Consider the following 26,179-nt stretch of genomic DNA (forward strand, 5'->3'; position numbering starts at 1 on the left):
TCATCCTCCTTCCTCATCCTCTTCCCCTTCCTCTTCCACCTCCCCTTCCCATTCCTCTTCCCGTTCCCTTCCCTCATCCTCTTCCTCACCTCTTCACCTTCTCTTCCCCTTCCTCTTCCTAATCCCCTTTCCCATTCCTCTCCCCTTCCCCATCCTCTTCCCCTTCCTCATCCTCTTCCCCTTCCTCATCCTCTTCCCCTTCCTCACCCTCTTCCCCTTCCTTACCCTCTTCTTCTCCCTCATCCTCATCCCCTTCCTCGTCCTCTTCTTCTCCTCATCCTCTAATTCTCCCCCTTCCTCTTCCCCTTCCCCATCCTCTTCTTCTTCCTCATCCTCTTCTTCTTCCCCTTCCTCCTCCTCATTCTTCTCCTCTTTCTCTTCCCCTTCCCTTTTCCTCATCCTCTTCCCTTCCTCATTCTTCTTCTTCCCCTTCCTCATCCCCTTCCTCATACTCTTCCCCTTCCTCATCTTCCTCTTCCCTTCCTCTTCCCTTTCCTCATTCTCTTCCCCATCCCCTTCCTTATCCTCTTACCCTTCCTCAGCCTCGTCCCCTTCCTCGTCCTCTTTCTTCTTCCTCATCCTCTTCTTCTTCCTCATCCTCTAATTCTTCCCCTTCCTCTCCCCTTCCTCTTTCTCTTCCCCTTCCCCTTCCCCATCCTCTTCTTCTTCCTCATCCTCTAATTCTTCCCCTTCCTCTTTCTCTTCCCCTTCCCCATCCTCTTCTTCCCCTTCCTCTTCTTCTTCCTCATCCTCTAATTCTTCCCCTTCCTCTTCCCCTTCCCCATCCTCTTTTCTTCCTCATCCTCTTCTTCTTCCCCTTCCTCCTCCTCATTCTTCTCCTCTTTCTCTTCCCCTTCCTTTTCCTCACCCTCTTCCCCTTCCTCATCTTCTTCCTTCCCCTTCCTCTTCCCTCTCATAATCTTCCCCTTCCTCATTCTTCTCCTCCTCTTCTTCCCCATCCTCCTCCTCTTCCCCTTCCTCATCCTCTCCCCTTCCTCTTCCTCATCCCCTTCCTCTTCCCTTTCCTCATCGTCTTCACCTTCCCCTTCCTCATCCTCTTCCTCATCCTCTTCACCTTCCCCATCCTCTTCCCCTTCCTCATCCTCTTCCCCTTCCCCTTCCCCATCCTCTTCCCCTTCCCCCTTCCTCATCCTCTTCCCCTTCCCCATCCTCTTCCCCTTCCCCTTCCTCATCCTCTTCCCCTTTCTCATCCTCTTCACCTTCACCTTCACCTTTCTCATCCTCTTCCCCTTCCCCATCCTCTTCCCCTTCCCCTTCCCCATCCTCTTCCCCTTCCCCTTCCTCATCCTCTTCCCCTTCCCCATCCTCTTCCCCTTCCCCTTCCTCATCCTCTTCCCCTTTCTCATCCTCTTCACCTTCACCTTCACCTTCTCCTTTCTCATCCTCTTCCCCTTCCTCATCCTGAGGCGGTGGCTAGAGTACTCTAGGTGGTTGTTAGGGTGTGTTGAGGCGGTTGCTAGAGTATTCTGGGTAGTTGCCAGGGTGTGTTAAGGCGGTTGCTAGAGTATTCTGGGTAGTTGCCAGGGTGTGTTAAGGCGGTTGCTAGAGTATTCTGGGTAGTTGCCAGGGTGTGTTAAGGCGGTTGCTAGAGTATTCTGAGTGGTTGCTAGGGTGTGTTGAGGCGGTTGCTAGAGTATTCTGGGTAGTTGCCAGGGTGTGTTAAGGCGGTTGCTAGAGTATTCTGAGTGGTTGCTAGGGTGTGTTAAGGCGGTTGCTAGAGTATTCTGGGTAGTTGCTAGGGTGTGTGAGGTAGTTGCTAGGATGAGTTGAGGGTTTCTTCAAGCGTCTTGGAAATGTTGTTGCAGTACTTGTGGATTTTTTCTCGGTTTCTTCATGTAATCCCAGACGGACTCGATGAAGGTGAGATTAGATCTCCATGTGGAGCGAAGAGCTGTTGTCAGACTCTTTCTGCATACACAAATCTCACTGCAATGAATTATTACAATTAATGGAAAAATAAATGTAAACTGATATTACCAATTGACACACTATTGCAAAATATACGACCTCCGTTCATCTTCACACACAGTTTAAGATATTTTATATTTAGTCCGAGAGCGTATGCAAGTGTATGCACACTATACTGTCCATGTCCAGAAAGGGAATAAAAACATCATCACAGTAGTCCATATGAGACATCAGTGGGTTAATTAGAGTCTCTTGAAGCATCCAAAATACATTTGGGTCCAAAAATAACAAAAACTACGACTTTATTCAGCATTGGCTTCTCTTCCGCGTTTGTGTTCAATCCTCAAATAAAGATTCAAACGGTTATGAGTCAGTGAATCGATTCATGATTCAGATCGCCAATGTCACGTGATTTCAGCTGTTCGACACGCGATCCGAATCATTGATCATTAGGGTGATTCATTTTTGGGTGAACTAATGCCGCCTTCACGTGCTCTCGTAAGTTTCCCGCTCCAGAAGTCTTTTATAGTAAATGCATCTTGATTTCAGAAGTCGTGATTATGAGCTTGTTGTGTTCAGGCGCTTTGTTGTCGGAGAGAATGGAGGACGCCAGGTTCATACTTTTGTGCGTCTTGTGAAAATGTAATTTTAACACTATAACCATTTCAGTCATTTCCCGGTCCCAGAAAATCACAATCACTGGCAAACACAGCAGCACAACACGAAAGCGTATCGTTTATAATCACATTCACAATAAAGGCATAATGTAGACAAGATAAGGCTGCTTAAAGACTCAAATGGCAATAGTTTTCAGCCATATGATCCTATTGTAGAGCTACTTTACCACACTATCTAGATCGTCAGCTTGCTCACTATTCTGGAAGAGATTTTCGATGTGTTTAAAATACACAATATGCTTCAAATGATTATTAAAGGTGCACTATGTAGTATTTTTGCAGTAAAATATCCAAAAACCACTAGGCCAGTGTTATATATTTTGTTCAGTCGAGTACCTACAATATCCCAGATGTTTCCAACTATTTGTAAATTGTGAGAAAATTGCTATTTTAACTGAGGACCGGGACGTTTCAGCATAGCGTTTGAGGGAGTCACCTGTCAATTGCGTCATATCTGCGCTACCCTCGGTTTCGGCTTTTATTTGGCAGGAGCGCTTTACTCTTAGCAGTGTGAACAAGTGAACGCACGGAGTAACGTCATAACATCGTTTTAACCACACTTAAATGTATCTAATAGGATAAACAAAATCATAACCGGAAGAGCGGATCTGTGCAGGCGCCCGGCGAATGTGTCCCGTCATAATAAAAGTCCCGGTATTCGCGAGGCGGGTATTTGTTTAACAATCGCTCCAGCAGCCGTGCTCAGCTCCACAACACTCGCTCCTGCTCTGCTTCACTACAGTAACGTTAATAACCACATGCATGAACGTGATTTCTGCCCGAGTCCTATTTTCCACCGGCTGTGAGGTGAAGACCACATCTCCCAAGATGCTGCGCTCACACTTTGCGTCATCAAACTACGCATTTGTTTTGAATAGGCGCCCTCCAGTGGACGGAAAGCTGCATAGTGCACCTTTAATGTGTGTAAATATGCTTTAATGACAAGACAAGACAATAAAACTGTTGCGGAAAAATCAACACCTAATAAAACCTGCCACAGCAGAAATTCGTCTCCCATCCGCCATTTTGAACGGTTATGCCACGCCCATCTCTTCGCAACACGACTCCAGAGGGCGCTCATGTGCAATTTTTTTCCTCGGAAACTCATTTACGATAATTCTGTTAGCACGTGAAGGCGGTATACCCTTTACAACGTTTTTTTTTAGCTGTACTAAGTATATGTGACTGCACTGAAAGGATTCCTCTAAGTTCGCTGTACCTGTTTAGTGACAATAAAGAATCGTGAATCGTAAATAACGTAACGGGAAGCGTTCTCCGAGCACGTTTGTGTCTGCCGTCCGTGAGTCTCTTCTTTGAGGCTGATCTGGGATCTGTTCCGGAGAGTCTCGGAGGACGGTGTTCTCCGCCCCGCCGTCATTAGTATTCTGCCGGCCGTGTGCCGCCCAGGCGAGACATCTGAGGTCTGCAGCCGCCACAGATAAAGAAGAAGCTATTAATCCCTGCAAGATTACCGCCACTGATGCTTTATCCGCGGCAACACTCCAGTACGAGCCGCGCGTTCCGTTTACAACCGCGCGTGCGGACGGCGCGGGGTCACTGGAGGAGCAGCCCTGAGGACACACACACACACACACACACACACACACACACTGCCCCTAAACCTACCTAACACACACACAGCCCCTAAACCTACCCATCACACACACACACACACACACACTGCCCCTAAACCTACCCATCACACACACACACACACAGCCCCTAAACCTACCCATCACACACACACACACACAGCCCCTAAACCTACCCATCACACACACACACACACTGCCCCTAAACCTACCCATCACAGGAAACATTCTGCATTTTTACTTTCTCATAAAAACTCCTCCTGTGTGATTTATAAGCCTTTTGAAAAGTGGGTACTGCTGGCTGGTCCCCACAATGTAATATAAACAAGGACACACACACATACACACACACACACACACACTGCACTCTCATTTACTGTGTTTGTGACTGTTCAATCTTTTACAGGTCTGTGTTTGTGCTGTCGGATGATTTGAATTCAGGCGGCACACTGAAGAGACAGATGTCCAGCGATTCTGTAGGACCAAATCAGCAAAAAATACACCCCCCCCACACACACACACACACCAGCTGTCAGCTGCCCCTCTTTAAAAACAGCACACTGTACATTTGAATGTGTTTAGAATCTTAAACACACACACACACACACACACACACACACACACACACTCACAGACATGCTCACAGACACACACTCACATGCTCGTAGACAGACACACACCCTCACACACACACACACGCTCACAGAAACACACACTCGCTCACAGACAGACTCAAACATGTTCGCAGACACGCACTCACAGACAGACACACACACACACACACACACACACACACACACACACACACACACACACACACACACACACACACACACGCTCACAGACAGACTCAAACATGTTCGCAGACACACACACACACACACACACACACACACACACACACACACACACACACACACACACACACACACACACACACACGCTCACAGACAGACTCAAACACGCTCGCAAACACGCTCACAGACAGACAGACACACACACACACACACACACACACACAGACACGCTTCACAGACAGACACACACACAAACACACGCTCACAGACAGACAGACACACACACACACACACACACACACACACACACACACACACACACACACACAGGCTCATAGAAACACACACACGCTCGCAGACAGACACACACACACACACACACGCTCACAGACAGACACACACACACGCTCACAGACAGACACACACACACTCAAACACACACACACATGCTCACAGACAGACACACACACGCTCGAACACACACACGCTCACAGACAGACACACACACACACACACGCTCACAGACAGACACAAACACGCTCGCAGACACATGCTCACAGACACACGCACACACTCAAACACACACACACATACACACTCAAACACACACGCTCACAGACACACGCTCACAGACAGACACACACACACACGCTCACAGACAGACTCAAACACGCTCGCAGACACACACACACACGCTCAAAGAAACACACACACACAGACACACACAAACACACACACACAGACACACACACACACAGACGTCTGAGCGCAGTCAGTCAGAGATCGGAGTGTGTAGTTCATCAGCGATCCGGCGTTTGGCCGCTGGTCTCCTAATGGAGAGCGGTCACCTTGACTCGGCTCAGTGATCGTTCTGCTCGTCGTGTTCAGCCATTATGAAGAGTAATGTCAGCTGAGTAGGCTCAGCTTTAGTGTTCAGGACAGCCGATCATTACACACACACACACACACACACACTGTCACTCACACACACACACACACACACACACACACACACGATCAGGTGAAGTGAATAACACTGATGATCTCTTCCTCACGGCTCCTGTTAGTGGGTGGGATATATTAGGCAGCAAGTGAACATTTAGTCCTCAGAGTTGATGTGTGTGAAGCAGGAGAAATGGGCAAGCGTAAGGATTTGAGCGAGTTTGGCCAGATTGTGACGGCTAGACGACTGGGTCAGAGCATCTCCAAAACTGCAGCTCTTGTGGGCTGTTCCCGGTCTGCAGTGGTCAGTATCTATCAAAAGTGCTCCAAGGAAGGACCAGTGGAGAACCGGCCACAGGGTCATGGGCGGCCAAGGCTCATTGATGACCGTGGGGAGCGAAGGCTGGCCCGTGTGGTCCGATCAAACAGACGAGCTACTGGAGCTCAAACTGCTCCAGAAGTTAATGCTGGTTCTGATAGAAAGCTGTCAGAATACACAGAGCAGCTCAGTTTGAGGCGTATGGGGCGGCATAGGGTGACCTCTGACCCCTGACCCCGCCGAAAGCACCAACAGTGGCACGTGAGCATCAGAACTGGACCACGGAGCAATGGAAGAAGGTGGCCTGGTCTGAGGAATCACGTGTTCTTCTACATCACGTGGATGGCCGGGTGTGTGTGTGTGTGTGTGTGGCTTACCTGGGGAACACATGGCCCCAGGATGCACTATGGGAAGAAGGCGAGCCGGCGGAGGCAGTGTGATGCTTTGGCCAATGTTCTGCTGGGAAACCTTGGGTCCTCCATCCACGTGGATGTTACTTTGACACGCTCCACCTACCTAAGCATTGCTGAGACCATGTTCAGCCTTTGATGGAAACGGTATTCTGGTGGCTGTGGCTCTTCCAGCAGGATAATGCTCCTGACATTTTCTAGATAAGTAAAATGACATACAATATTTTTTTCTTGTTTTCTGGGGGAAAATATCAAAATTTGGTGAGTTAAAACAGGCAATATTTAGACTGGAAACAAGACAAAATTACTAACTAAGAAGAGCGTTTTTTGCAGCGTGAAATGAAGACCAACTCTGGAGAACGAGAGAGAGAGAGAGAGAGAGAGAGAGAGAGAGAGAGAGGGGTGATGGTCTAAAGGCAGCAGATGGATGACAGTCTGACTGCAGGAGTCAAGGTGAACACTACACACCTGTTGTTTACCTGACAGAGCGCTGGACAGGTAAGACACAGGAGGACAGGTGTCCACACACACACACACACACACACACACACACACACACACACACACACACACACACACACACACACACACACACACTGCAGAGAACATGCAGCATGATTCACAGAAACAGAAGGGTCTGATACCATCACTGCACCAAGAATGGTTTTCTTGCTCAGTGTTCTTGTCTTGATTTTTTAGTATTAATATCTAAACATTCTTAAACCAAAACACAATTACCCAAGAAGCAAAATGACAAGATGTAAAGGCTCTAGTGTGTATGCTAATGACGTGGAAATGTAAAGGCTCCTAGAGTAGTTTTGCCGTCTCCTCCATCATGCATCCAAGATCTAAAACACGTTCAGTCTCTCCTAATCTCCACCGCAGCTTCAGCTCTTTTCTCTCAGTGTCTGAAACGCTTCCGTCAAAGATTCAGTCTCGCTAAGCTCCGCCTCTCTGAGAGCTGCTCTGCTCTGATTGGCCAGAAAGCAAGCGCTCATTATCTTATCTGAATCTCTTGACACGCAGTGATATGAACAGTAACGATGGTGTGGGTTTGACCGTCTCAATCTCAGCAGAAAACAGCGACTCATGAACAACACCAACCAAACTCTTCCCGTCTCAGAGACGACTACAGTGAGAGAGGGCGGGGCTAAGAGACGCTGTTCAGCCAATCAGGACCAGAGGCGAGTATTATGCAAATTAACAACAGTGAGTGAGGGCGGGTCTAAGAGACGGTGCTCAGCCAATCAGGACCAGAGGCGGGCATTATGCAAATGAATGACAGTGAGAGAGGGCGGGGGTAAGAGACGCTGCTCAGCCAATCAGGACCAGAGGCGGGCATTATGCAAATGAACTACAGTGAGAGAGGGCGGGGCTAAAAGACGCTGTTCAGCCAATCAGGACCAGAGGCGGGTATTATGCAAATTAACTACAGTGAGAGAGGGCGGGGGTAAGAGACGCTGCTCAGCCAATCAGGACCAGAGGCGAGCATTATGCAAATTAACTACAGTGAGAGAGGGCGGGGCTAAGAGACGCTATTCAGCCAATCAGGACCAGAGGCGGGTATTATGCAAATTAATCACAGTGAGAGAGGGCGGGGCTAAGACACGCTGCTCAGCCAATCAGGACCAGAGACGGGCATTATGCAAATTAACGCCAGTGAGAGAGGGCGGGGGTAAGAGACGCTGCTCAGCCAATCAGGACCAGAGGTGGGTATTATGCAATTTAATGACAGTGAGAGAGGGCGGGGCTAAGACACGCTGCTCAGCCAATCAGGACCAGAGGCTGGCATTATGCAAATTAACGCCAGTGAGAGAGGGCGGGGGTAAGACACGCTGCTCAGCCAATCAGGACCAGAGGCGGCCATTATGCAAATTAAGTACAGCGAGAGAGGGCGGGGCTAAGAGACGCTGCTCAGCCAATCAGGACCAGAGGCGGGCATTATGCAAATGAACTACAGTGAGAGAGGGCGGGGCTAAAAGACACTGTTCAGCCAATCAGGACCAGAGGCGGGTATTATGCAAATTAACTACAGTGAGAGAGGGCGGGGGTAAGACACGCTGCTCAGCCAATCAGGACCAGAGGCGGCCATTATGCAAATTAAGTACAGTGAGAGAGGGCGGGGCTAAGAGACGCTGTTCAGCCAATCAGGACCAGAGGTGCGCATTTTGCAAATTAAGTACAGTGAGTGAGGGCGGGGCTAAGAGGCGCTGCTCAGCCAATCAGGACCAGAGGCAGGCATTATGCAAATTAAGTACAGTGAGAGAGGGCGGGGCTAAGAGACGCTGCTCAGCCAATCAGGACCAGAGGCTTTAATCATCCCCGTATCTGGACGTCTGCTCATCATCATATTTCCCGCTCCTCCAGAACCAGAGAACAGAATCTCATCCTCAATACACGGAGAAATAAAGCTCCAGTGCGTCGTTACAAAGGAAATATCATCGCGGCTTCCCATCGGCTGCTGCGTTCTGCGGCCTAAAGCTGCTCTGAATGATCGCCGTGTCTGTTTTTGACAGGTTGGAGATAAGAAAGTGCCCTCAGGTATTAGATGTCATTCCTTTTCGGCGGGAAAGAGCAGTTAGAGCCGTTCTGCCTGTGAATAGAGCATCTCGGCACAACAAAGCTTTCTGTTCTCATTAAGTCTGAGGAAAAGAGCCGAGCACAATAACGGAGACACGCGTGTAATCCTCAGCTCAATCGCACACCGCCGCGGAATTTCAATTGTCCTTAATAACTGAAGTTCACTATGAAGGGCACACACACACACACACACACACACACACACACACACACACACACACACACACACACTTTTTTTTGTGACATATGGGGACATTCCATAGGCGTAATGGTTTTTATACTGTACAAACCGTATGTTCTATCCCCTTGCACTGCCCCTAAACCTACCCATCGCACGCACGCACGCACGCACGCACGCACACACACACACACACACTTTCTGCATTTTTACTTTCTCATAAAAACTCCTCCTGTGTGATTTATAAGCCTTTTGTAAAGTGGGGCCATGGGTAATGTCCTCATATTTCACCCTCTCCTGTAATACCTGTGTCATACCCATCACTCATATTTGAGTATCGATATGATATATATGATGAATGGCACATTTAAACGTTTGAAATAGTGCTACGACAAACAAATGTTTCCCTATTATGTACAGTGGTATATACTACATATACATTGATGCTGAATCAAGATCGAAAGCATCACCAAAACATCTCACTTCAACCTAAAAGTTGGCAACAACTATTCAGTAACATAGATTATTCGTATTGTATGCTTTAAATAATCTTTTAAATGAATAAGATTACTGCTAAAAAAACACCTCGGTATCGATATTTGAGTATCGAGACTTTTCGATGCTCACATCAGTATCAATATATCGACACTTCATATTGATACGCCCATCCCTAACACACACAATGGTTCCGACACCCATGCACCTATTGCTGTGTATTTTGTGGTTTGCAAAAACGTTGCCTCAGGTACGTTTTTCCAATGAGACCAGGCTGCAATTTTAGAGGAATACAAATATGACGTTGTCTCCTAACTTCAAACTTTATGATGCCAAGGACCCCCAAATATGGCAAACCTTTTATGAGGGACCCCCTTCATCAAAAAAATCCATCTACATATGTTTATGTATAAAAAAAAAAATTAAACTGCAAGAAAAATGGTAAGTGTGACGTTATAAATACAAATTGTTTCCAAACTAAAACTGGCACTGTGAAAAAAGGCACATTTTGAATACTTTTGCAGTACAATCGACTTGGATGTTTGAGTTATTACAACTTAAATTATGTTAAACTGAGTTCTTGTATAACTAATAAAAAAAGTTTAACATTTCTTAACTTATTTTGATGAGTTAAAACAATGTAAAAACATATGTTGTCATAACTTATTGAACATATAATTTTTTACGGATGTATAAACCCGAAGAAGAACATTTTCAATTTAAAAAAAAAATGTGTATGAGCAACTTTCACATTAAATATATGTTAGCTGCTTAATACTGCATTACTAATGCTGCCTTAAAACCCAAGGGAGCAAAATAAAGGGGACTATAGTGAGAAAAAACTAGAATGATTAAAAGCAAACATACAATTCTGGAAAGTATACTGTAAAAAATTATTTAGAAATAAGTTGCCTTAAAATTTTGAGTTAATACAATGAACATTTTTTGAGATTCGACAACCTTTATTAAAATATTATTGACAGATTTTGTGAGTATATTGGGTAATTGTGTGTGTTTTATTTGTGATGACGCAGCCAAATTGTGCTATTTTCATGATTTATCACATTTTTTATGTGGTTCAGATACAATAATATTTTGAGTTTCTATTTAGTAAACAAATTTCCTTCATTGTATCAACTCAAATTTTTAATTTCAATAAACTCTAAATTTTAAGGCTTACTTACTTTTTTAAGTTAAACCAACAAAAAACATTTTTTTTTACAGTGTATACAATATTAAAAGAGAGAAACATTTAGAAATGAAACCATTTTTGCTTTGTCTTTTTAATCTCTGAAATTTCTGGGGACCTCTTAGAACCTTCTGGAGGACCCCCAAACCCCTGTCCTGACTGTTGGGATCTCTGGGATCCGTCAGTCTGTTCTCTTTGTTTGGAGAACCTTTAGAATGCCGTCTGTTTCCCTGAAGAGCTCAAGCGTCCTCTTCATGTTCTGGTCCAAGGCTGCGCTGGTGAAATCCATTTAGTTTCTGCTTTGAGATGCTGTCGTGAGTCAGCGCTTTCCCTCAGGATGAATCATTCATCACGGCCTTCTTGCGCGAAAGAGGTCGATCAGATTCTAATGGCAAACCCTTTGCTGACGGAATGAGTGTGTGTGTGTGTGTGTGTGTGATTGAGGGACAGAAGCTGGAAGAACAGGACGTGTGTATGAAGCCTGAAAGGTGGTTGGAAGATAAGAACGCCAAAGGAAGAAGAGGAAGCACAAACGTCCTTGAGCTGAAGGTTCTGTGTGTCGTTCCTCCAGGATGTGAGCTTTCAGGAAGAGCTCTCTTCTATTTACAGTGTTTTCATGGGCTCCGTGTTTAACAGACAGTCCTGAAACCTCGGTCACTGAGTATTAAAGTTGAGTGTGTGTGACTTCAGATGCATCATTACCTGCTGGACAATACAACTTCTGGAAAAATCCCACAGGCGCACATTTACAGTCCAGAAGATCTTTTCATGCCAGACAGGAAGAAACCACCAACAAACAAGCCTCTACACCCGAGCAACCACATAGCAACAATTTAGAACACCATAGAGACGGCATAGCAACAATTTAGAACACCATAGAGACGGCATAGCAACAATTTAGAACACCATAGAGACGGCATAGCAACAATTTAGAACACCATAGAGACGGCATAGCAACAATTTAGAACACCATAGAGACTGCATAGCAACAATTTAGAACACCATAGAGACTGCATAGCAACAATTTAGAACACCAAAGAGACTGCATAGCAACAATTTAGAACACCATAGAGACTGCATAGCAACAATTTAGAACACCATAGAGACTGCATAGCAACAATTTAGAACACCATAGAGACTGCATAGCAACAATTTAAAACACCCACAACACCATAGAGACTGCATAGCAACAATTTAGAACACCCAAGAACACCATAGAGACTGCATAGCAACAATTTAGAACACCCAAAACACCATATAGACTGCATAGCAACAATTTAGAACACCCAAAACACCATAGAGACTGCATAGCAACTATTTAGAACACCATAGAGACTGCATAGCAACAATTTAGAACACCAAGAACACCATAGAGACTGCATAGCAACAATTTAGAACACCCAAAACACCATAGAGACTGCATAGCAACAATTTAGAACACCAAGAACACCATTAAGAGACTGCATAGCAACAATTTAGAACACCATAGAGACTGCATAGCAACAATTTAGAACACCAAGAACACCATAAAGAGACTGCATAGCAACAATTTAGAACACCATAGAGACTGCATAGCAAAAAAATTAGAACACCATAGGGACAGCATAGCAACAATTTAGAACACCATAGAGACTGCATAGCAACAATTTAGAACACCATAACATCCGCATAACAATAGTCTAAAACAATAGGAACAAAAAACTGCATAGAAACAACCTAGACACTGTAAACTCCATAGAAATTGCATAGCAACAGTTTAGAATACCCAGAACACCATAAAGACTGCATAGCAACAATTTAGAACACCCAGTACACCATAGAGACTGCATAGCAACAATTTAGAACGCCCAGAACACCATAGAAACATTTTAGAACACCCAGAACACCATAGAGACTGCATAGCAACAATTTAGAACACCCAGAACATCATAGAGACTGCATAGGAACAATTTATAACAACATAGAAACTGCATAGCAACAATTTATAACATCATAGAGACTGCATAGCAACAATTTAGAACACCATAGAAACTGCATAGCAACAATTTAGAACACCATAGACTGCATAGCAACAATTTAGAACACCATAGAGACTGCATAGCAACAATTTAGAACACCATAGACTGCATAGCAACAATTTAGAACACCATAGAAACTGCATAGCAACAATTTAGAACACCATAGACTGCATAGCAACAATTTAGAACACCATAGAAACTGCATAGCAACAATTTAGAACACCATAGACTGCATAGCAACAATTTAGAACACCATAGAGACTGCATAGCAATAATTTAGAACACCCAGAACACCATAGACTTTATAGCAACAATTTAGAACACCATAGAGACTGCATAGCAACAATTTAGAACACCCAAAACACAATAGAAATGGCATAGCAACAATTTAGAACACTCAGAATACCATAGAAACTGCATAGCAACAATTTAGAACACCCAGAACACCATAGAGACTGCATAGCAAAGATTTAGAACACCCAGAACACCATAGAGACTGCATAGCAGCAATTTAGAACACCATAGAGACTGCATAGCAAAGATTTAAAACACCCAGAACACCATAGAGACCATAAATAATAACCACATGACAATAGTCAAACATTCAGAACACCAAAGAAACTGAATAGCAACAGTTTAGAACACCCAGAACACCATAGAAACTGCATAGCAACAGTCTAAAACACCCACACCACCCTGAACATCAGAGAAACTACATAGAAACAGTTTAGAACACCCAAAACACCATAGCGACCACACAGCAACAATCTCAGAATACTGAAGAAACTACATAGAAACAGCCTAGAACACATACAACACCATAGAATATGCATAGCAACAGTTTAGAACACCTCCACCGAAACTGCTTTGTAACAACCTAAAACACCCAGGACACCCTAGCAACTGCATAGCAACAGGCTAAAATACTCAGAACACCATATACACTGCATGGAAACAGCATAAAATGCCCAGAACACCCTAGCAACAGCCTAAAACACCCAGAACACCATAGCAACTGCATAACAACAGCCTAAAACACCCATAACACCTTAGAAACTGCATAACAGCCCAAAACACCCAGAACACATTAGCAACTGCATAACAACAGCCTAAAACACTCAGAACACCTTAGCAACTGCATAACAACAGCCTAAAACACTCAGAACACTTTAGCAACTGCATAACAACAGCCTAAAACACTCGGAACACCTTAGCAACTGCATAACAACAGCCTAAAACACTCAGAACACCTTAGCAATGGCATAGTAACTGGAAAGATCACTCAGAACACCTTAGCAACTCCATAACAACAGCCTAAAACACTCAGAACACCTAAGCAACTGCATAACAACAGCCTCAAACACTCAGAACACCTTAGCAACTGCAACAATTTAGAACACCATAGACTGCATAGCAACAATTTAGAACACCATAGAAACTGCATAGCAACAATTTAGAACACCATAGACTGCATAGCAACAATTTAGAACACCATAGAAACTGCATAGCAACAATTTAGAACACCATAGACTGCATAGCAACAATTTAGAACACCATAGAGACTGCATAGCAATAATTTAGAACACCCAGAACACCATAGACTTTATAGCAACAATTTAGAACACCATAGAGACTGCATAGCAACAATTTAGAACACCCAAAACACAATAGAAATGGCATAGCAACAATTTAGAACACTCAGAATACCATAGAAACTGCATAGCAACAATTTAGAACACCCAGAACACCATAGAGACTGCATAGCAAAGATTTAGAACACCCAGAACACCATAGAGACTGCATAGCAGCAATTTAGAACACCATAGAGACTGCATAGCAAAGATTTAAAACACCCAGAACACCATAGAGACCATAAATAATAACCACATGACAATAGTCAAACATTCAGAACACCAAAGAAACTGAATAGCAACAGTTTAGAACACCCAGAACACCATAGAAACTGCATAGCAACAGTCTAAAACACCCACACCACCCTGAACATCAGAGAAACTACATAGAAACAGTTTAGAACACCCAAAACACCATAGCGACCACACAGCAACAATCTCAGAATACTGAAGAAACTACATAGAAACAGCCTAGAACACATACAACACCATAGAATATGCATAGCAACAGTTTAGAACACCTCCACCGAAACTGCTTTGTAACAACCTAAAACACCCAGGACACCCTAGCAACTGCATAGCAACAGGCTAAAATACTCAGAACACCATATACACTGCATGGAAACAGCATAAAATGCCCAGAACACCCTAGCAACAGCCTAAAACACCCAGAACACCATAGCAACTGCATAACAACAGCCTAAAACACCCATAACACCTTAGAAACTGCATAACAGCCCAAAACACCCAGAACACATTAGCAACTGCATAACAACAGCCTAAAACACTCAGAACACCTTAGCAACTGCATAACAACAGCCTAAAACACTCAGAACACTTTAGCAACTGCATAACAACAGCCTAAAACACTCGGAACACCTTAGCAACTGCATAACAACAGCCTAAAACACTCAGAACACCTTAGCAATGGCATAGTAACTGGAAAGATCACTCAGAACACCTTAGCAACTCCATAACAACAGCCTAAAACACTCAGAACACCTAAGCAACTGCATAACAACAGCCTCAAACACTCAGAACACCTTAGCAACTGCATAACAACAGCCTAAAACACTCAGAACACCTTAGGAATGGCATAGTAACTGGAAAGATCACTCAGAACACCTTAGCAACTCCATTACAACAGCCTAAACACTCAGAACACCTAAGCAACTGCATAACAACAGCCTAAAACACTCAGAACACCTTAGCAACTGCATAACAACAACTGCATAACAACAGCCTAAAACACTCAGAACACCTTAGCAACTGCATAACAACAGCCTAAAGCACCCAGAACACCATAGCAACTGCATAACATCAGCCTACAACACCCATAACACCATAAAGCAGCTTAGCAACAGATTAAAACACTCAGAACACATTAGAAACTGCATAGCAACAGCCAAAAACACCCAGAACACCATAAAACAGCTTAGCAACAGATTAAATCACTCAGAACACCACAGAAACTGCATAACAACAGCCTAAAACACTCAGAAAACCTTAGCAACTGCATAACAACCGCTTAAAACACTCAGAACACCTTAGCAACTGCTTAGTAACTGGAAAGATGACTCAGAACACCTTAGCAACTGCATAACAACAGCCTAAAACACTCAGAACACCTTAGCAACTGCATAACAACAGCCTAAAACACTCAGAACACCTTAGCAACTGCATAACAACAGCCTAAAACTCCCAGAACCCCATAAAACAGCTTAGCAACAGATTAAAACACTCAGAACACCACAGCAACTGCATAACAACAGCCTAAAACACCCAGAACACCATAAAACAGCTTAGCAACAGATTAAAACACTCAGAACACCACAGCAACTGCATAACAACAGGCTAAAACACCCAGAACACCATAAAACAGCTTAGCAACAGATTAAAACACTCAGAACACCACAGCAACTGCATAACAACAGCCTAAAACACTCAGAACACCTTAGCAACTGCATAACAACAGCCTAAAACACCCAGAACACCTTAGCAACTGCATAACAACAGCCTAAAACACTCAGAACACCTTAGCAACTGCATAACAACAGCCTAAAACACTCAGAACACCTTAGCAACTGCATGACAACAGCCTAAAACACTCAGAACACCTTAGCAACTGCATGACAACAGCCTAAAACACTCAGAACACCTTAGCAACGGCATAGTAACTGGAAAGATCACTCAGAACACCTTAGCAACTGCATGGCAACAGCCTAAAACACTCAGAACACCTTAGCAACTGCATGACAACAGCCTAAAACACTCAGAACACCTTAGCAACGGCATAGTAACTGGAAAGATCACTCAGAACACCTTAGCAACTGCATGACAACAGCCTAAAACACTCAGAACACCTTAGCAACTGCATGACAACAGCCTAAAACACTCAGAACACCTTAGCAACTGCATGACAACAGCCTAAAACACTCAGAACACCTTAGCAACTGCATAGTAACTGGAAAGATCACTCAGAAAACCTTAGCAACTGCATAACACAAGGCAAAATAACTCAGAATACATTAGCATCTGCATAGCAACAAATTAAAACACTCGTAACACACTGCAAAGCACATAGTAACAGTGAATTTTACAAGCACAAGTAATGTTTGTTGTTTAAATGTAAAAAAATGTAGATAACATATCAGAGACTCTCAGTGAGTTCCTGATGAAGAGCGCTCAGCACAGAAGGTCTGGAGACACCGATGGATCAGGATGGCAGGTGAAGAATAGCAGGAAGGAAGTGTTTTCTAGTTGAAGGGCATGTGATTCTGAAGCGATTTCACCACACGTTGCTGGGTTTGATGGGGATTTGGGTGAAGGCTCTCGGCAGACATTTACTATAATGCAAGTCTAAATTCATCTGCTCTACTGTGGAAGGACAGAAATACTCAGATTTTTGCCAAGCTTATGTTTCAGTAAAGCAGCAAATACTTATGCTGGTAAGTATCTGTGGAAGCCGTTTCCGCCACTAAATAAAAAAATAAAAAAGAGTAATTGCAGCTTTTTATCTCAGAATTCGACTTTTTTTCTCACAATTGTGAGTTATAAAGTCAGAATTCGGAGATATAAAGTCAGAATTGTGACTTTATATCACGCAATTGTGAGTTTATATCTCTGAATTGTGAGTTTATATCACGCAATTGTGAGTTTATATCTCAGAATTGACTTTATATCTCAAAATTGTGACTTTATATCACACAATTGTGAGTTTATATCTCAGAATTGTGACTTTATATCACGCAATTGTGAGTTTATATCTCAGAATTGTGACTTTATATCACGCAATTGTGAGTTTATATCTCAGAATTGTGACTTTATATCACGCAATTGTGAGTTTATATCTCTGAATTGTGAGTTTATATCACGCAATTGTGACTTTATATCTCAGAATTGTGACTTTATATCTCAGAATTGTGACTTTATATCTCAGAATTGTGACTTTATATCACACAATTGCGAGTTTATATCTCAGAATTGTGACTTTATATCTCAGAATTGTGACTTTACATCACGCAATTGTGAGTTTATATCTGCGACTTCTGACTTTGTCTCACAATTCTAACTTTATAACTCGCAATTTTGAGAAAAAAAAAATGCAATTACTCTTTTTATTTTTTTATTTAGTGGCGGAAACGGGCTTCCATAAGTATCTACTTTCATCCAAATGGTGAGATATAATCTCACAATTGCAAGAATAAAGTCAGAATTGTGAAATAAAACGTTTTTTATTCTGTGGTGCAAGCAAGCTTCAATACAATTTAATACATTGTATTAAAAATAAAAATCTTTTTTGTCAAAACAGTAAATACATAGTAAACTTTTCCACTCCGATCTCCGATTATCAAGAGGCTGAAGACCAGATGCACTGCTGATGTGGCAGACACCTTCAATGTGTCTCAGCGTCAAGTACAGAGGATAAAAAAAAGATTTGAAGAGACTGGAGACGTTTTTGACAAGCCCAGGTCAGGCAGACCCCGCAAGACAACTGCTCGTGAGGACCGTTTGTTGGCTCGAAAATCCAAGGCCAGCCCATTTTCCACTGCAGCAGAGCTCCACGAGACCTGGTCACCTGAAGTCCCTGTGTCAACCAGAACAGTTTGTCGGATTCTGTCTCGAAATGGCCTCCATGGTGGAATCAGTGCCCAGAAGCCAGCACTAAACAAAAGACAATTGAAAAACCGTGTGGCATTTGCCAAGGCCCACAGCCTGCTAAAAGGATGGACGCTGGAAAAGTGGCAGAAGGTGGATTTTTCAGATGAATCTTCTGTTGAATTACACCACAGTCGCCGCAAATATTGCAGGAGATCTACTGGTGCCCGAATGGATCCGAGATTCACCCAGAAAACAGTGAAGTTTGGTGGCGGAAAAATCATGGTCTGGGGTTACATCCAGTATGGGGGTGTGCGAGAGATCTGCAGGGTGGAAGGCAATATCAATAGTCTAAAATACCAAGAAATCTTAGCTACCTCTTATATTCCCAACCATAAAAGAGGCCAAATTCTGCAGCAGGACGGTGCTCCATCGCATACTTCCATCTCCACATCAAAGTTCCTCAAGGCGAAGAAGATCAAGATGCTCCAGGATTGGCCAGCCCAGTCACCAGACATGAACATCATTGAGCATATGTGGGGTAGGATGAAAGAGGACGCATGGAAGACGAAACCAAAGAATATTGATGAACTCTGGGAGGCATGCAAGACTGCTTTCTTAGCTATTCCTGATGACTTCATCAATAAATTGTATGAATCCTTGCCAAACCGCATGGATGCAGTCCTTCAAGCTCATGGAAGTCATACAAGATATTACATTTGGATCTCACAACACCACAACTTAATTTGCTGACATATTTTCGTATTTGCAGTAAATTTTTTCAATTTCTGTATAGGCGACAAAACTTTTGTCTTGCCAAAATTTGACCTTTCTGTCTTGATTAAATGATAAATATTTTTTCTGTGAACATTATTTATTTCAGTGCATTAAACATCATTTGGGAGGGGTTTAGCTCTTCATATGAGCTATTTCTAACACCAATGAATTAATTAAAAGTCAGGTTAATATCAGGTATTTCTAGAAAATAGATAAGCAACAAGACTTTTGTCAGGGACTGTACTAAACACTTTAGTAGATTTCATAGCAATACACACTTATCTTGCCACTGAAGGTGAAGAATCTCAGAAATGATTTGTAACTGATTGTGTTTTAAAAAATATAACACCACTGGTTTTTATTTTTTTATTTTTTACAGTTTAAAAAAAATATGAGCAAAGGATGAAGCTGACAGAGAGAATTATGGGAAATGTAGTTACAAGCTATATCGAATGTCTTATTTTACATTTATATTTCATCCTAAGCGACTTACAAATGTGGAATACAGCAAGCGATTCATCGTGAAGAGGCAAATAAACACGAGAATTGCTCAAAATACAAGTTTCATGTATAAAAGTTTCAGACATTGCTTAGCATATCATAATTTAGAATGGCGGCATGGGATTAAAGGAAAAAGAAAGCTTTGTTATGTTTTTATGATGATGAGCCTAAAGGGTTAGTTCAGCCAAAAATGAAATGTCTGTCATTAACTCCTCCCCCTAATGTCGCTCCACACCCGTAAGACCTCCGTTCATCTTCACACACAGTTTAAGATATTTTATATTTAGTCTGAGAGCGTATGCAAGTGTATGCACACTATACTGTCCATGTCCAGAAAGGGAATAAAAACATCATCACAGTAGTCCATATGAGACATCAGTGGGTTAATTAGAGTCTCTTGAAGCATCCAAAATACATTTGGGTCCAAAAATAACAAAAACTACGACTTTATTCAGCATTGGCTTCTCTTCCGCGTTTGTGTTTAATCCTCAAATAAAGATTCAAACGGTTATGAATCAGCGAATCGATTCATGATTCGGCTCACGTGTCAAACTGCTGAAATCACGAGACATTGGCGATCCGAATCATTGATCGATTCACTGATTCATAACCGTTCCGGATCATTTGAAGCGTTATGATTGCACACAATGGAAGTCCAGCCAAACATCAGTCTGATCTTTCTGATGTTGTGCAGCGCAGACCTGCATGGTCTTTGAAATGTGGACAGCTGGTCATCAAAGAAGATTTCTGACTGACCTTGAAGGGGTAATCAAAGATAATCCTAGCTGGATGGTGAAATGCTGCAGAAATGGATTGGCAGGGAAGACGAGAAGCTCCGTCTTTTTACCGGGTTGAGCCGCAGGTGATGCTCTTTCATCCATGCTGAGATATCCGCCAGACAGCGTGAGATTCGTGCATGCATTGTGGGATCTGGTTGAAATGAGAGGTAGAGCTATGTGTCATCAGCATATCAATGGTATGAGAAGCCATGTGCCTGAATGAGGGATCCCAGGGATGAACATGGAGAACAGAAGCGGTCCAAGAACTGAGCCTTGCGGAACCCCGTGATTGGTTGATGTGCTTTGGATACCACAATCAATCAATCATCTTTATTCATAAAGCGTTTTCCAATGCTGATTGTTTCAGAGCAGCTTCACAGTGTTAAACAGGACAACAAAATTAGATTTGGCTGTACAGTCGTTCTGGAGTAAACAGTGATGTTATCAGCTTATTTTAATTTATCATAGAGAGACAATGTTGGCAGATCAGTATTATAGTTTATAGAATTAAATAAGACCTAATTAATTAATGTTATTTGTATATTTAGTTGAATAACTCTGATCATAATGTTAGTGTCCCCAACTGAGCAAGCCAAGCCAAAGGCGACCAAAGGAACCGAAACTCCATCAGGGCATGATGGAGAAAAATAAACCTTAGAGAAACCAGACTCAGTTCTCCTCTGGCCTATTAACACACAGAGGAGGATTATTATTCTGGACACCGCACAGCTCAGAGGTCATATTAGAGCCGAATATTCAACATTTATGGGTATCACGCAAGAAACGGGTTTATTGAGGATGGTGTGTCGATTACACAAGAGTATGAATATTGGAAAGATCGGAGTTATTGCGCCGGAAACGGGTTTATTGAGGATGACGTGCCGGTGAGGCAAATTTAAAACCTCCCCTTTTGCCTCTCCCTGAAAGGGATTTTCTGTACGCTCACAGTCAACATTAACCGTTATTAAAACTCATTTGCAGACCATTTTCTCTTTTCAGCAGTTCGGCATGCAAATTTGTTTGCTTATTTTGGTTATTTAAAAGTTCTTTTGAAAAAACAGAAAAACATTATTCCAGTAAAATGAATAGTAGGTTTGATCAAAGTTATCTGGAATTTAATAATGTTCTCAAAACGTTAGCAGAAAAACATTATTAATCCAACGTTTTAGCTGGATGTTCATGTATTGTTTTTAGGGGACAAGAACTGAATCGTTGGCGTTTTTATTATTCTGCTTCCGTTTCTTCTTCTTCTTCTTGAGTCTATGGCAGCCCATAGAACCACCTGAAACGTATGAAATTTGTGAGGCAGTCCTCTTTCAGTGTGCCAAATTTCATAAGTTTCAGGCAGCGCTCGTGGTTCGACTCGTCGAGACTGTTCTCCAAGATGGCTGCCGTCTGTAAACGCGTAATGTACTGTCTTTATAAAGTATCTTCTTATTAAACTGTTTGTACTCTTACAAAGTTCTCAGTGCTTCGCTTTGCATGTAGGGACCCTCATCATGCTATCGTGTTAGTGTGGGGCTATTTTTAGCCTTGTTAGTAGTATTAACTAGCGATTTAATTTCACTACCCTGTGCCCCATAGACTAGCGTTATAAGCTAATCTGTTTTTAGAGATAAAACTCGTTACATTCGATTTCCATGCAAACGCATCCCAGAGAACGATCTACTCGCTAACCATCTGTTAATTACCCCGAGGGTCATTTCTCACCGGAGTTGTCCTTTAAGTGCATGAATGTTTCACCAATCATTCTTACATATTCGGGTCTTTAGTGACCCAGAACTATATCAAACACAGATGGCTCTCTATCTGCAACAATAGTTTAAAATCTCTTGATATTTTAATAACAATTACAAAAGAGTAATATAAAGCATATTTCGTTACCTTTTGGAACTCGGAAGGGTTAAATGTGAGCAGCTTGTTTCCTCAGTATACAGTATTGTTCAAAATAATAGCAGTACAATGTGACTAACCAGAATAATCAAGGTTTTTAGTATATTTTTTATTGCTACGTGGCAAACAAGTTACCAGTAGGTTCAGTAGATTCTCAGAAAACAAATGAGACCCAGCATTCATGATATGCACGCTCTTAAGGCTGTGCAATTGGGCAATTAGTTGAAAGGGGTGTGTTCAAAAAAATAGCAGTGTCTACCTTTGACTGTACAAACTCAAAACTATTTTGTACAAACATTTTTTTTTTCTGGGATTTAGCAATCCTGTGAATCACTAAACTAATATTTAGTTGTATGATCACAGTTTTTTAAAACTGCTTGACATCTGTGTGGCATGGAGTCAACCAACTTGTGGCACCTCTCAGCTGTTATTCCACTCCATGATTCTTTAACAACATTCCACAATTCATTCACATTTCTTGGTTTTGCTTCAGAAACAGCATTTTTGATATCACCCCACAAGTTCTCAATTGGATTAAGGTCTGGAGATTGGGCTGGCCACTCCATAACATTAATGTTGTTGGTTTGGAACCAAGACTTTGCCCGTTTACTAGTGTGTTTTGGGTCATTGTCTTGTTGAAACAACCGTTTCAAGGGCATGTCCTCTTCAGCATAGGGCAACATGACCTCTTCAAGTATTTTAACATATGCAAACTGATCCATGATCCCTGGTATGCGATAAATAGGCCCAACACCATAGTAGGAGAAACATGCCCATATCATGATGCTTGCACCTCCATGCTTCACTGTCTTCACTGTGTACTGTGGCTTGAATTCAGAGTTTGGGGGTCGTCTCACAAACTGCCTGTGGCCCTTGGACCCAAAAAGAACAATTTTACTCTCATCAGTCCACAAAATGTTCCTCCATTTCTCTTTAGGCCAGTTGATGTGTTCTTTGGCAAATTGTAACCTCTTCTGCACATGCCTTTTTTTTAACAGAGGGACTTTGCGGGGGATTCTTGAAAATAGATTAGCTTCACACAGACGTCTTCTAACTGTCACAGTACTTACAGGTAACTCCAGACTGTCTTTGATCATCCTGGAGGTGATCATTGGCTGAGCCTTTGCCATTCTGGTTATTCTTCTATCCATTTTGATGGTTGTCTTCCGTTTTCTTCCACGTCTCTCTGGTTTTGCTCTCCATTTTAAGGCATTGGAGATCATTTTAGCTGAACAGCCTATCATTTTTTGCACCTCTTTATAGGTTTTCCCCTCTCTAATCAACTTTTTAATCAAAGTACGCTGTTCTTCTGAACAATGTCTTGAACGAACCATTTTCCTCAGCTTTCAAATGCATGTTCAACAAGTGTTGGCTTCATCCTTAAATAGGGGCCACCTGATTCACACCTGTTTCTTCACAAAATTGATGACCTCAGTGATTGAATGCCACACTGCTATTTTTTTGAACACACCCCTTTCAACTAATTCAATTAATTGCCCAATTGCACAGCCTTATTTTGAACAATACTGTATGTAGCATTTTTTTTTCTTGTATATTGTTTATAATTAATAGATTGAGAAAATATAAGAAGGTTGATGTCTAATTGAAGAGAAATGAAGAGAATGTAGAGAATGGCATGCCGGGTCAACTTTAAGAATGTGTTTTTAAGGGTTAAAAACGATCCGTGAACATTTGAACATAGCGTTCATAATAGGAACGTTACACTCTCAGGAAAAAGGTACAGTGCTGTCACTGAGGCGGTACCCTAAGGTACAAAAGCGAAAAGGTACATCTTTGTACCTTACTCACCCCTAAATGGTACATATTAGTACCTTAAAAGGTATATATCAGTTATTTAAGAGTGCAAATTAGTACCTTAAAGGAACATAGTAGTACCTTTTCGGTTTTGTACCTAAGGGTACCGCCTCAGTGACAGCAATGTACCTTTTTTTCTGACAGTGTAGCAAAACAGTTTTGATGGATGTGGAAGAGTTTGATTAGTTTGCTCAGATTCAAAGACTTTAGGACGTGAGCGGTTGTTTGTGTACATGTGTGAAATCTCTCCCGTGGGTTATGATTATGATGCTGCGCTCGGACACATTCAAGGCAACCGTCATTTAAGACGAGATTATGAAAAGCGAGGGAAGCAGTCAGCCATGTTATTTTCCTCACGTTAGAGCCCGATATTAGCGCACTTCATTACGTGCTGAAGGTCAAGGCCAGGCGCTCCAAGACAGACGATTAATAGCCGATAAAACTTCACAGATGTTTCATCTGGAAAACAAAGAGCGGCGTGAGGAGAACAGAGCAAATTTGAGCTTCTGTTTTGGAAACACTAGCTTGTTTTTGAGGATGACGTAGAAGCGCGTGATGATTATAACTTCCACAGAACTGCTGATACCATCGACAAGAGAGGCTTTGTTTACAATGCAACTCAATCATTATCATTCACTGTTCCTTATGATGATTATCATTCAGAAGTGAAACATGAATTAATTGTTTAGCAGATGCTCCGTATAATGAGAGAGAGTGATATTTCTATTGTGTTTTTCCAGCACCAACATCTAACAGATTAATTTACTGCTGAAGCATAATGACTGAAGATATTACGAGAGGGACGTGAGGATTTGATCTGCGAGCCGTGATCCGTTTATTCATGTTGTTCTGTTATGGGTTATTTGCAGAGCTGAGAATGAATCAGTCGGGAGTCTCGGAGCGGCTTTAGGAGAATATTGACTGAAAGAAGCTTTTGGACTGACATGTCTCTTCACGAAGGTATCGAACACACACCTCATATTCATATATGGATCAAAAACTACAGGATGACGCTGATGTAATCATTAAATGCATGTCTACACACTCAAAAAAATGACTTGTTGAATTTACTTAAAAAATATGTGGTAAGTGGTTGCACACTATATTGCATTGATTATATTGAGCATTTTTATATTGAGCATATTGATTAAATTGAACTATATTGAGTATTTTTTACAGTAAATCTGGCACAAGTACACTGTAAAAACATTAGTGCTGGGCAACGATTAAAATATTTAATCGTGATTAATCGCATGATTTTCTGCGGCTAATGACAGAGGTCAAACGTTTTCTGTAAATCGTCACAAGGTTTTTACACACAGTTGTTGGTAGTTTGGCCCATTCCTCATGCAGAGCTCCTCTAGGGCAGTGATGTTTTGGGGCTGTCGCTGGGGAACACGGATTTTCAACTCCCTCCAAAGATTTTCAATGGTGTTTAGATCTGGAGACTGGCTAGGCCACTCCAGGACCTTGAAATGCTTCTTACAAAGCCACTCCTTCATTGTCCGGGCGGTGTGTTTGAGATCATTGTCATGCTGAAAGACCCAGCCAAGTTTCAT

At 42.4% G+C, this 26,179-nt stretch overlaps 1 pseudogene; it reads right to left on the minus strand.

Annotated features, from left to right (window-relative positions):
* LOC137047028 (high mobility group nucleosome-binding domain-containing protein 5-like) lies at positions 1 to 26,179 on the minus strand (annotated as a pseudogene).

Source organism: Pseudorasbora parva, chromosome 18, assembly GCF_024679245.1.
Source record: "Pseudorasbora parva isolate DD20220531a chromosome 18, ASM2467924v1, whole genome shotgun sequence".
Taxonomy (NCBI): Eukaryota; Metazoa; Chordata; class Actinopteri; order Cypriniformes; family Gobionidae; genus Pseudorasbora; species Pseudorasbora parva.